Raw genomic sequence first — 13,570 nt, 5'->3', positions numbered from 1 at the left:
TGAGGGGTGTAATCAGGATACCACTGGCTGGCCATCTCCTCCGGATCCCACTGGTAAGATGATGAACGATAAGGGTCCGGTGAAGGTTCCGGCTCAGGCTCAGGCTCTGGAGTGGATGCTTGGCCTCGATGAGTGTACACCGCTTCCGGCGTGACAGTATAATTAACTGCAGTCAAGTCAAACAACATAGGCGCAGGCAGAATAATAGTCTCATTGTGTTTCTTATTAAATCTCAAGTTATACAGGAGCATCTTATCCTTGTTGTCAACAATAAACTCATGCGCTACCATGCTCCTGTAATCTAAAATATAAGGAGGCAATATTGTCTCCTCTTTTTCATGGTGCCTAATAGGTATCTCAAAATGTTTAGCAAAACGTGCAGCATAGATACCTCCAAATATGGGGCCCTTTGTACGGTTCAGGCTTAACCGTTTAGCAATAACGGCACCCATACTAAAACTATTATCACCAAACAAGGCATGGAGAATAATAATAATATCAGGAACATTGAAGTTTCCACTATTTCCACGACCAATTAAGCATCGACTAGCAAATATGGCAAAGTAGCGTAAAACAGGAAAGTGTATGCTAGAGATTCTCGCATCGGAACCCTTCTTTGGATCCCCTACAGTAATGGTGTTAACAAAGCCATCCACATCTTTACGATGTGGTTCATCTAATTTACCCTCAAAGGGTATTCTACATACCGCACAAAAATTGCGTAAAGACATTTCCTTGAATTCATCATATAAATGGAACGATACTGAAGGAGGTGATTTATTAGGATAGTAATAAAAGTTTTGCACGAAAGTATTGGTGAGTAAGAGATATTGATCGATCCGGTCGTGGAGGAAGTCGGTGAGGCCTGCATTTTCAATCAAAGAATAAAAGTCTTCATAAATCCCGGCTTCCCTCAAAAAATCATCACAGGGCCATTCACACAGCCGTACTTCCGCTATGCGAGGAAGATTATACTTGGCCTTTTCCTTCTCTTTAGCTTGTTTATCCTGGGAGCCTTGGCTAGAAGAGCCCCTCAAGAATCCCCTTGACATTTTCTAAAGTTTCTGAAATTTTAGTAACTTCAAAAAAAAGTGAATAAAACTAAACAAGACTGGTAGCAACTACTCGTACAAGTGCCTAGAGCCTATATCATGCATTAGAATTACTTGGGACATCATATATTTGACATGCAAGCTCAAGAACAGGGTCACCTATGCAACAAAATTTTGCAATGAATAAAGCACTAGAACAAAACCTATTTGGACCAATGGAGGAGTCACATACCAAGCAACAATCTCCCATAGTAGTTTTGTGAATGGAGCTTTGAGCAAGGAGATCGAAAATCGCAGCAAAATGAGCTAGAACTCGTGCTTGAGCTGGATGGCGATTCTTTTGGGAAGAAGATGGAGTGTGTGGGTGCAGGAATAAGTGGATGGGGGCCACCATGGGCCCACAAGACAGGGGGCGCCCAGGGGGTGTGGGCGTGCCCTCCACCCTCGTGGCCAGGTGCTTGCCCCTCCTGCAGTGTTTCTAGTGCCTAAAATCCTCAAATATTCCATAAAAAATCATACTAAAGTTGCAGGGCATTCAGAGCACTTTTATTTTCGGGATATTTTTTATTGCACGGATAATTCAGAAAACAGACAGATAATACTATTTTTGCTTTATTTATTTTAAATAACAAAAAGTAAACAAAGGGTACAGAAGTTTGTGCCTTCTAGTTTCATCCATCTCATGATCATCAAAATGAATCCACTAACAAGGTTGATCAAGTCTTGTTAATAAACTCATTTCGAATAACATAGAACTGGAGAAATTTCGAATAACACTAAGTTACCTCAACGAGGATATGAACATCCCCAACAATAAGAATATCATATTTTTCTTGACAGTAGGAAGAGGAAATTCAAAACCTCCAATTATGATAGTTGGAACTTTTCCAATAGAATTGATGCTATGAATTTGAGATTGTTTCCTCGGGAAGTGTACCATATGCTCATTACCATTAACATAAAAAGTGACATTGCCTTTGTTGCAATCAATAACAGCCCCTGCAGTATTCAAAAAAGGTCTACCAAGGATAATCGACATACTATCGTCCTCAGGAATATCAAGAATAACAAAGTCCGTTAAGATAGTGACATTTGCAACCACAACAGGCACATCCTCACAAATACCGACATGTATAGCAGTTGATTTATCGGCCATTTGCAAAGATATTTCAGTAGGTGTCAACTTATTCAATTCAAGTCTATGATATAAAGAGAGGCATAACACTAACACCGGCTCCAAGATCACATAAAGCAGTTTTAACATAGTTTCTTTTAATGGAGCATGGTATAGTTGGTACCCCTGGATCTCCAAGTTTCTTTTGTATTCCACCCTTAAAAGTATAATTAGCAAGCATGGTGGAAATTTCAGCTTCCGGTATCTTTCTTTTATTTGTAATGATATCCCTCATATACTTAGCATACGGATTTACTTTAAGCACATCAGTTAAGCGCATACGTAAAAAGATAGGTCTAATCATTTCAGCAAAGCGCTCAAAATCCTCATCATCCTTTGTCTTGGATGGTTTAGGAGGAAAGGGCATGGGCTTTTGAACCCATGGTTCTCTTTCTCTACCGTGCTTCCTAGCAACAAAATCTCTCTTATCATAACGTTGATTCTTTGATTGTGGGTCATCAAGATCAACAACAAGTTCAATCTCTACATCATTGTTTTTGCTAGGTTGAACATGAACATGAACATTATCATTAACATTATCACTAGGTTCTTGTTCATCACCTGATTGTGTTTCAACATCAGAAATAGAAATATCATTGGGATTCTCAGGTGTGTCTATAACAGGTTCACTAGAAGCATGCAAAGTCCTATCGTTTTTCTTTTTCTTCTTTTTAGAAGAACTAGGTGCCTCTAAATTATTTCTCTGAGAATCTTGCTCGATTCTCTTAGGGTGGCCTTCAGGATACAAAGGTTCCTGAGTCATTCTACCAGTTCTAGTAGCCCTAACAGCAAAGTCATGTTTATTATTTAATTCATTGAGCAAATCACTTTGAGCTTTAAGTACTTGCTCAGCTTGAGTGGTAACCATAGAAGCATATTTGCTAATGAGTTTAAGTTCACCTTTAACTCTAGCCATATAATCGCTCAAGCGTCCTATTTCGAAAGCATTATTCTTCAATTCTCTACCAACATAAGCATTAAAACTTTCTTGTCTAGCCATAAAGTCATCAAATTCATCTAAGCATGGGCTATGAAATTTAGTAGACATGATTTCAACTTTATCATATCTATAGGGAGAATTTACCTTTACTACCTGTGTTGGGTTATCAAGACAATGTGTTTCTTCAACAGGCGGTATACTAAGACCATGTATTTCTTCAATAGGAGGTCTTAACATCCTTGGCTTTTATACCTTTTTCTTTCATTGATTTCTTTGCCTCTTGCATATCTTCAAGACTGAGAAATAGAACACCTCTCTTCTTCGGAGTTAGTTTAGGAATAGGCTCAGGAGTTGGCTCAATTGGTTCAGGAATTGCCTCAGGAATTGGCTTAGGGAGAGTCCAGTTATTTTCATTAGTCAACATATTATTCAATAGTAATTCAGCTTAGTCGAATGTTCTTTCCCCGAAGACACAACCAGCACAACTATCCAAGAAGTCCTTGGAAGCATCGGTTAGTCCATTATAAAAGATATCAAGTATTTCATTTTTCTTAAGAGGATGATCAGGCAAAGCATTAAGTAATCGAATAAGCCTCCCCCAAGCTTGTGGGAGACTCTCTTCTTTGATTTGCACAAAATTATATATTTCCCGCAAGGCAGCTTGTTTCTTATGAGCAGGGAAATATTTAGCAGAGAAGTAATAAATCATATCCTGGGGACTACGCACACAACCAGGATCAAGAGAATTAAACCAAGTATTAGCATCACCCTTTAATATGAGAACGGAAATATCTTAAGGATATAATAATAGCGAGACTTCTCATCATTAGTAAACAGGGTGGCTATATCATTCAACTTGGTAAGATCTGCCACAACAATTTCAGATTCAAGGCCATAAAAAGGATCAGATTCAACCAAGGTAATTATTTCAGGATCAACAGAGAATTCATAATCATTATCAGTAACACAGATAGGTGAAGTAGCAAAAGCAGGGTCAGGTTTCATTCCAGCATTAAGAGATTGCTGCTTCCATTTAGCTAATAACTTCTTAAGATCATATCTATCTTTGCAAGCAAAAATAGCTCTAGTAGCTTCCTCATTCATAACATAACCCTCAGGAACAACAGGTAATTCATAATCAGGGGGCGAACTTTCATCATCACTATCATCAATAATAGCTTCTTCAATAATTTCATTCTCTCTAACCCTAGCAAGTTGTTCATCAAGAAATTCACCTAATGGCACAATAGTATCACGCAGAGAAGTAGTTTCATCATAAGTATCATGCATAGCAGAAGTGGCATCATCAATAACATACGACATATCAGAATTCAAAGCAGTAGCGGGTTTAGGTGTGGCAAGCTTACTAATAACAGAAGGAGAATCTAGTGCAGAGCTAGATGGCAGTTCCTTACCTCCCCTCGTAGTTGAGGGCAAAATCTTAGTTCTTTCGTATTTCAAGTTCCTCATAGTGATCAACAGATATAAATCCCAAGTGACTCAAAGAATAGAGCTATGCTCCCCGGCAACGGCGCCAGAAATTAGTCTTGATAACCCACAAGTGTAGGGGATCACAACAGCTTTCGAGGATAGAGTATTCAACCCAAATTTATTGATTCGACACAAGGGGAGCCAAAGAATATTCTTAAGTATTAGCAGTTGAGTTTTCAATTCAACCACACCTGGATAACTTAGTATCTGCATCAAAGTATTTAGTAGCAAGTAGTATGATAGTAACGGTAACAGTGGCAAAAGTAAAGATAATAGTTTTGTAGTAATTGTAACAATAGCAACGGAAAAGTAAATAAGCAAAGCACAATATGTGAAAAGCTCATAGGCATTGGATCAGTGACGGATAATTATGTCGGATGCGATTCCTCATGTAATAGCTATAACATAGGGTGACACAGAACTAGCTCCAATTCATCAATGTAATGTAGGCATGTATTCCGAATATAGTCATACGTGCTTATGGAAAAGAACTTGCATGACATCTTTTGTCCTACCCTCCCGTGGCAGCGGGGTCCTAGTGGAAACTAAGGGATATTAAGGCCTCCTTTTAGTAGAGAACCGGAACAAAGCATTAGCACATAGTGAATACATGAACTCCTCAAACTATGGTCATCACCGAGAAGTATCCTGATTATTGTCACTTCGGGGTTGTCGGATCATAACACATAATAGGTGACTATAGACTTGCAAGATAGGATCAAGAACTCACATATATTCATGAAAACATAATAGATTCAGATCTGAAATCATGGCACTCGGGCCCTAGTGACAAGCATTAAACATAGCAAAGTCATAGCAACATCAATCTCAAAACATAGTGGATACTAGGGATCAAACCCTAACAAAACTAACTTGATTACATGGTAAATCCCATCCAACCCATCACCGTCCAGCAAGCCTACAATGGAATTACTCACGCACGGCGGTTAGCATCATGAAATTGGTGATGGAGGATGGTTGATGATGACGATGGCGATGAATCCCCCTCTCCGGAGCCCCGAACAGACTCCAGATCAGCCCTCCCGAGAGAGATTAGGGCTTGGCGGTGGCTTCATATTGTAAAACGCGATGAAACTTTCTCTCTGATTTTTTTCTCTGCGAAATGGAATATATGGAGTTGGAGTTGAGGTTGGTGGAGCATCAGGGGGCCCACAAGACAGGGGGCGCGCCCAGGGGGGAGGGCGCGCCCCCACCCTCGTGGACAGGGTGTGGGCCCACTAGCCTTGATTCTTTCGCCAGTATTTTTTTATATTTTCCAAAACTTATCTCCGTGGAATTTCAGGTCATTCCGAGAACTTTTGTTTTCTGCACAATAAACAACATCATGGCAGTTTTGCTGAAAACAACGTCAGTCCGGGTTAGTTTCATTCAAATCATGCAAGTTAGAGTCCAAAATAAGGGCGAAAGTGTTTGGAAAAGTAGATACGTTGGAGACGTATCAGCGAAGCCCTGTCGGAATTCAGCTGCCACCACCACCATCACCACGACATGTTGGTTCAGATCCCATCAAGCTCCTCTCCCTCACTTGCTGGATCAAGAAGAGGATGCCGCTGAGCCGTACGCGTGCTAAACTCGGAGGTGTCGTCCTTTTGGCACTAGATTGGATTGGATCGCGATTGGATCGTGAAGAGTACGACTAAATCAACCGCGTTACAATGCTAACGCTTTTGGTCTACAAGGGTATGTAGACACACTCCCCTCTCGTTGCTTTGCATCTCCTAGATTAGATCTTGGGTGTTCGTAGGATTTTTTTTAATTTTCATGCAACGTTCCCCATCATTAGCAGTGGAAAAGTTCCAAAAGTTGAAGAATAAGCCCAGAAAAATAGGTCTCTACTATCACAGATCATACTATGCTAGATTTCTCGTACTATAAGAACAAAATGTCGACAACAATATAAACCTATGATTCATATTCCAGATCCACATATTTCTAGATTATGCACGGTTGTACTTGATCCTAGCAAAGGGGCCAACAAACTTGAATAAATTATTTCCCCACTTTTTCTTTGGTACACCCTCCTAAACACATCAACGACTGAGAGTACCCCACACCCCTTCATAATAAAGAGTAAGATCATTTTTGAAAGTATATCACCCGCGATGAGACTTTGATGCGCAGTGTCACGGCCCACCTTTTTAGGCATACGGTCTCCATGTGTTTCTATGCCAACCCCTGGATCGAATCGCCAGCATACATGGTAACAATGTTGTATCATACACAAATGTGTCCTTTTATTATATCGCATGATCTAGAAAGCAAATAGTCTTACAGACATCAGCCACAGGCTAGTCAAATACATAGTCTTACAATAAGCAAACAGACTTCATAAACAAGCGGAATGAAAGCAAATCTAAGGTAGACGTCTTGATAAGCTCCATCAACACCACAGGGAAGCATGCCGAGTGGAGGCATGAAACCCTACATACGACACTCCTCGTAGTACTCACCTACAACATGATACGTTGCAACCACTAGGGTCAATACTTGGAATGTATTGGCAAGTCCATAGTTCATTTGGAACCATGTTCACCTACACGCATTTTGGTTTGTGGTGTTCAAGGATCTTTGCAGAAAAGAGTTTTGCATTATTATTTCAGCAGTGGTATATTCATTAGTTGGACATACTGCATCACATAGTAGTCCTGGGCAGATCGTATCACGTGATCACGCATGAATGCAATTTGAGTATGCGGGCTTCCGCATCACACAGTTGCCCCCAAAGCCTTCATCCAGAGACCCTAGGTCCTCCAGTCCTCTGAGATCATCTCTACACTCCCGGTTGGTTCAACCCATTGATTTTAAAAGAAGAGGTGATGAGATCAAGCTGACAATTCTCCGATGAGTTGTTCAATTTGTCCATAACCAGGAACACGACTAATCATGATCAGTTTTTACACTCCGCAGAGGTTTGTGTACTTTACCCGTGATTCCCGATCGCACCCTTATGCTACTAAACTTCACTTGTGAAGTAGTTAGGTGGACCAAGACGAGACTTTTTGGAAGTGCCAGCCCTCTCGGAAATGGCAGACCTAGTCCGACCTATACACCTACATCTGCTGGTCAACCCAGGAGGGTTCCCACAAATTACTCAGTCTAGATAGAGCCATATTGTATCATGGTTACACATGAAAGCTTCAACTTTGAACCCGTACGACCCCTTTGATACCTGGGAGGCATTCCCCACCAAAGACTACACACCGATGACCCAATCGAAGCGAGTCCACCCAGATCTATTCATTAATTAAGTTGCAGTTAAGTAGTCTACCATGAGGTTGTATGGTGGAATAATAATTGATGTTTTCCCAATCCATGTTATAGCATCTAAGCATCTACTCGATGGTTACAAGGGTCAGGGTAAGTTTGGACCTAAGTTGTCAACTACTGGGTTGTACATAATTTAGCATTCTAAACTCACACACCTAACATGGCAAAACTACAATGCAAATAAAATACTGGGTAACATGGTCAGAGTGGAAATTGCACTGGTTGTTGTTGACACTGGTGCACTCCTCACAGTCACAGGGGTTGCACTCCCCGTAATCTAACATTGAAAAAATATAACACAATCAATCATAAGCACACAATTCATGCAAAGGGAAAACTTGCATGAATGCAACGATACAAATTCCACATCACAAACTGTTGGATTGTTTGATTTGATTTCATTTAACTTGGTCTTTCCAAATTGGGTTCAAGGTTTGGTTGGTATTTGACTTCACCACAACATTCATTTTGGGTTAGCTATCTTGGTTAAAAATCCTAATGGGTTCAATTTGACATACTTAGTTTAATAACTGAACTCTAAATAACTAAACCTCACTATTTTATGCAATTGATTTGGATTTGAGTTTTGACTTGCACTATTTGAATTTATTTGACCCAAGTTTGACTTTCAATTTGAAGTTCATTTTTCATAGGTCATAATGATTTAATTATTAAACTTAAGTGACCCATTATTCATTCTACTATTTCCTTTTATAAAATAGCTATGGTTTATCATTACATTTCCATAAATTCAAACTATGATCCAAATTATTTTTTCAAAATATTTTTTTGGTGTCCTATTATGTTTCAAACAAATCTAGGATTTATTCAAATTGAATTTGGTTTATTTACAAATTTTATTTCACTAAATGAATTCAGATAAATGTGAAACTAGGGTTGCTAAATTTCTGTCCAAAAACTATTTTATAAGTTTATATATTTTAAAAATGGTATTCTAAATTAAGCTACTTTTCACCAGCTACAAAATGCAAAAGGAAACACCTAATTTGGATTTGTAGCTTAAAAGTTATGCCCTAATTAGTATTTAAACTATTATATTTGAAATTCAAATTTACCTTTTCCAAAATTATTCTGAAAATTCATCTCCTAAGGTTTCATTTGCAAAAAAGAATCATTCAATTTGTTCCTCGCTTCCTCTCGATAATTAGTTATGATGGTTTGAAGTTCTAGGGGCTTTTCTGCAAAATTGCCTTTTATTTTTAATTAACGACTTTTGTTCTGGATAATGTTTTTGGATAGGCTGGCTACATGGCAGGCTCTAATTGGCTGATACCGTTATTTACTCTATGCGTTGGATCTAGATCGGACGTTCCTGATTAGATCGAGCTCACCGCGGCAGCTAGGTCATCGGAGACTCGTCAGAAATGTCGAGGACGTCGGCGCACGGCTCGGGAGGTTGTCGGGAGAATGCTCCATGTGGGTTCTAGTGTGGCGTGGGGCACGGTTGGACGCAATGTAGCTCGGGGAGATTGCTGGTGGTCCTAGCCGGGGCTAGGGATGACGTAGATGACATCGGGGAGGCTCACCGGAGTTGCGTGCAATAGCTAAGCTCTCGGGTGTCAGCGGTGTGCTCAAACGTGGGCTCTTCTGGATGCGTGAGTTGGTCAGCAAGTGCGCACAGGCACGGGAAATCGAATGGACAGGGTGCGTGACCGAACGGACGAGGAGCTCACCGGAGTTACGACGACGGCGGCACTGAGCTTCGGCCTCCGTCGAGCTCGAGGTTGCAGGGGGCTTTGGGCTCGAAGAAGATGTCTAGGGGGTTCGCCATGGCGTGGTGGTTCTCGTGGTCGGGTTGGGTGGTCGCGAGGTGGTCGGGGTACGCCGGAATATCGCCGATGATCTCTCTGTTGAGGCGGAGAGGACGATGGTGGTGCGGGCAGCCTAACGGTGCTCTGGTGGAATCGAGTTGGGGGTTGGAGAGAGGGGGTCCGGGGCTACTTATAGGGCAGGTCAGGTGGCGCTGGCGAGCATGGTGCCCGTGCGGGGTGGAGATCATGGGCGCATGCCCGTGGGGGGTTCTAGTGGCGATGCATGGTTGGCCACTAGCCTCGATCCGATCCATGGCACAGAGCAAAAAGGCACAACATTTGGGAACAACATTCACATTTGGTTCCACGAACACAAGCATTTCGCCCCCTACTCCGACGCGGTCATCCGCAACTGTGAACCAAAGTCCCTCAACCATGGATGGTACACCATCCAAGAGGCTGTGTCGAAGTATTTTGGGCACTTGAAGCATCTCATGGCACGGTGGCCTAGCGATGCACAAATCACCGAGCAAGTAAGTTGATCGCTAGCCGGACATGCTTATTTTTTTGCTCACTAGTCAGATATGCTTAGTTTAGCTGATCACTAGTCGGACATGCTAAGTTTTGTTGGTCACTAGCCGAACATGCTTAGTTTTGTTGCTCACTGGCCGGACATGCTTAGTTTTGTTGCTCACTGGCCGGACATGCTTAGTTTCGTTGCTCACTAGCCGGATATGCTTAGTTTAGTTGATCACTAGTAGGACATGCTAAGTTTTGTTGCTACTAGCTGGACATGCTTAATTTTGTTGCTCACTAGCCGGACATGCTTAGTTTTGTTGCTCACTATCCGGATATGCATTGTTGACATTGTTTCACTTTGTAGCCTTCTCGTGCTTGTTTGGTGTACAAGAAGTTGGAGAAGCAAAGCTTCACCGTCATGCATTGTTGGTTGAAATTGAATGGGCAACCAAAGTGGAACCTTTTCATAGCCAAGACCGCCGCCCAAGCGAACGAGGAAGAAACCGATGACCCTACCGACCCAACCCAAGAACCGCCGAAGAAGGTTAGAAGATTTTTATGGGGGAAGAAGTGAGAGGAGGAGAGGGCTAAGTGAGAAGGTGCGGCGGCCAAGCTGGCGGAGAGGTTTGAGGACATCTTGTCGAAGAAAAAGGAGGCATGTGTGAAGCGCTCGGACCTCACGAGGAGAAAATGGCGGAGAAGTTTAAATTATTGATGGATGAGACGGACAGGAAGCTCATGCTCGAAGAGAGGAGGACCATGATCGAAGAGAGGAAGGCCGCACTCGAGAAAAAGAAGTTGAAGATCGCCGCCAATACGGAGGACACCAAAATGTTAACCTTGAATCTGGACTCTTTGGATGTCGACGCAAGAATGATCGTGCAATCCGTCCGTTACCAGATGTTTGCAGCGGCAAAAAAGATTAGTTGATAGTGGCGGACAATGAGGACGCAGCTGAGGTGGACGTGGAGGTTGTCTAGGCGACGGCGACAACACCTTGATCGAGGAGCAGACGCCGGTCGGGTATGGCAGAAAATTGCATGGTTTGCCGGACTGCCGGACTGGTGTTCTTTTCGATTTGGACATTTTTAGAAACTAAGTATACTGGTCTCTTTTGGTTGTGATCGGGCATGCAATCAGACATTGGTGTGATCCAGCGCGCCGTGTAGATCAATATTAAATTTGACTTTTGAATTGTCATTTACTGGCGAACATATACAGAAATGGCCGCCTACCGTATTTACGTTTATGGACTCGTCCCTGTCGGGAGGAAATTTGTGGGTAGTTGTTGGGGAGAAAAGTGAAGAAAAATAAGAAAAGAATCGAGGCTCGTTCCGTTTTTCCCTGTGGGGCGGAGGTTCTTTGCCTGGTGACACCCAAACCTGAAGCGAACCCACGCTGTTCGCCGACCCGTCCACTGCTGCTCCGGCCAGCCATGAGGGTCCTCGCGCTCCTCCTCCTACTATGGATCTCTGCCGCCGCCACTGCATCCCCTCCGCCGCTCGAGACCCTCGGCATCCCTCCGCAAGGTTCCCCCCGGATCTGACCGCGCTTTGCTTTCTTTTGCGCCTTCTCTGCCGACGCCAGGTAGATGCGGTTCTTAATTTAGCGTTGCTGGGCGCAGATGAGGCGTACTACAGGGGCGGCGTGATCAAGTGCAGGGACGGATCGGGCAAGTTCACCAGGGATCAGCTCAACGACGACTTCTGCGACTGTCCCGACGGCACCGACGAGCCAGGTACCGCCTCTTTCTTCCTCTTTGCTTTAAAACATGCTCTTTTTCTTCCGCCTGTGGTGTGATTTCTCCGAGATTGCTGTAGAGCCAGGCTCCCTTAGTTTCATGGCGTGTGCGCGTTAGTTTTAAACTGTGGGAGTCTTGGGGATCCATTCGTGCCGGAGATGTGTGAAAGTTGGGATATTCTCTCTGTTAGATTTGTGCCAATTTTGGAACCAAGAGAGCAGTTCATTGAATCGTGCTTCCTTTTTCCTGCGCAGGGACATCCGCGTGCCCGGAGGCGAAATTCTACTGCAAGAATGCCGGACATTCTCCAATCACCATCTCGTCGCGAGTGAATGATGGTATATGCGGTAAGAGGCTAATAGCAGTTGCCTTTTCTTTGTTCCATTGCTTTACTTGTTTTTGTTAAAACTAAAGATACATGTACAACAAAGACTAGAGACCAAGAAACTGGCTGGAGCTCCTATTCCATTGATCCTTTTATAACTTGCTCTACTTGTTCCTCATTGTTTGCTAGATTGCTGTGACGGGAGTGATGAATACGGTAGCAATAGCACTTGCATTCTTGCAAGAATACATGCTGGGAAGCTGGCAAGGCGGCGAGGGAGAAGTTAAAGAAGAAAGTAGCTACATATAAAAGTGGTGTCGTTATTCGGAATCAGGAAGTTGAAAAGGCCAAATTGGCAATTGCTAAAGATGAAGCAGAGTTAACAAAACTAAAGGGTGAAGAGAAGATACTCCAGGGGCTTGTCGACAAGCTCAAAGGTGAGCTCTCATAGCTAACTCGTCGTTTTGCAAAGAGGGGTATATCGAGTAAATGTTGTTGAAGATGTTAATTTTAGATGGATAGTTTTTATGTGTCCAATACTGTTCATGCTGTGCAGAGCAAAAGAGATTAATAGAAAAGGCAGAGGAAGAGGAGCGCCTAATAAAAGAGAAGGAAGAAAAGAGAATTAAAGAAGAAGCTGAAAAACAAGCGGCTGAGGAAAACAAAGCACCTGATGCCTCTCAGGAAGCAGATTCTCAGGACACTAATGAGAAGGCACAAGAAGATGAAAGCAAGGTTGGTGGTTCTTCCTATATATTGTTTGACCCCTCGTCCATCTATTCCATGTTGGTTACTATCACCTCAGTTTGAAGAACTAGAACTCATCATCCCCGTCCATAATATCAGAAGCCGAATTACCTTGATAGGAGACAGTTTTGTACTTAAGCAATTCACAGAAGTAATGAAATAATCATGAAATCAGTCTCTTGTATTTTTTTATACTTTTAAAATCATTTAAGCTGTCCACTTACAAAATAAAGCCTTAAATGGTTGGTTTAGTACTTCAATTTTAGGGTTTCGCGCTATATAAGCTGAATTAATTAACATCTAAAAAATGGATTGTTAACTTCCCTTCTTGTGGTCGCAATTTTCATAAGCATACACACATCTCAAGAAACAGATGCCCATGTACCCTGGAGGCTGTAGGTTCAACTGAAGCTATCAAGAAATATTCTGTGCAATTCCGGCCAAGGTTATCATGCTGATAGGGCGAGGCGAAGTAGCACAACATGACCGCCACCTAACTGCCCAAGGCGATATCATACGAG

General features: G+C 42.4%; 1 pseudogene; it reads left to right on the top strand.

Moving 5' to 3' along the window:
* Window positions 1–11,564: 11,564 nt before the first annotated feature.
* Window positions 11,565–13,570, top strand: part of LOC119279519 — a 6,810-nt pseudogene continuing 4,804 nt past the window's right edge.

Source organism: Triticum dicoccoides, chromosome 3B (genome assembly GCF_002162155.2).
Source record: "Triticum dicoccoides isolate Atlit2015 ecotype Zavitan chromosome 3B, WEW_v2.0, whole genome shotgun sequence".
NCBI classification, from domain to species: Eukaryota; Viridiplantae; Streptophyta; class Magnoliopsida; order Poales; family Poaceae; genus Triticum; species Triticum dicoccoides.
This window is presented reverse-complemented; position numbering and strand designations above follow the sequence as displayed.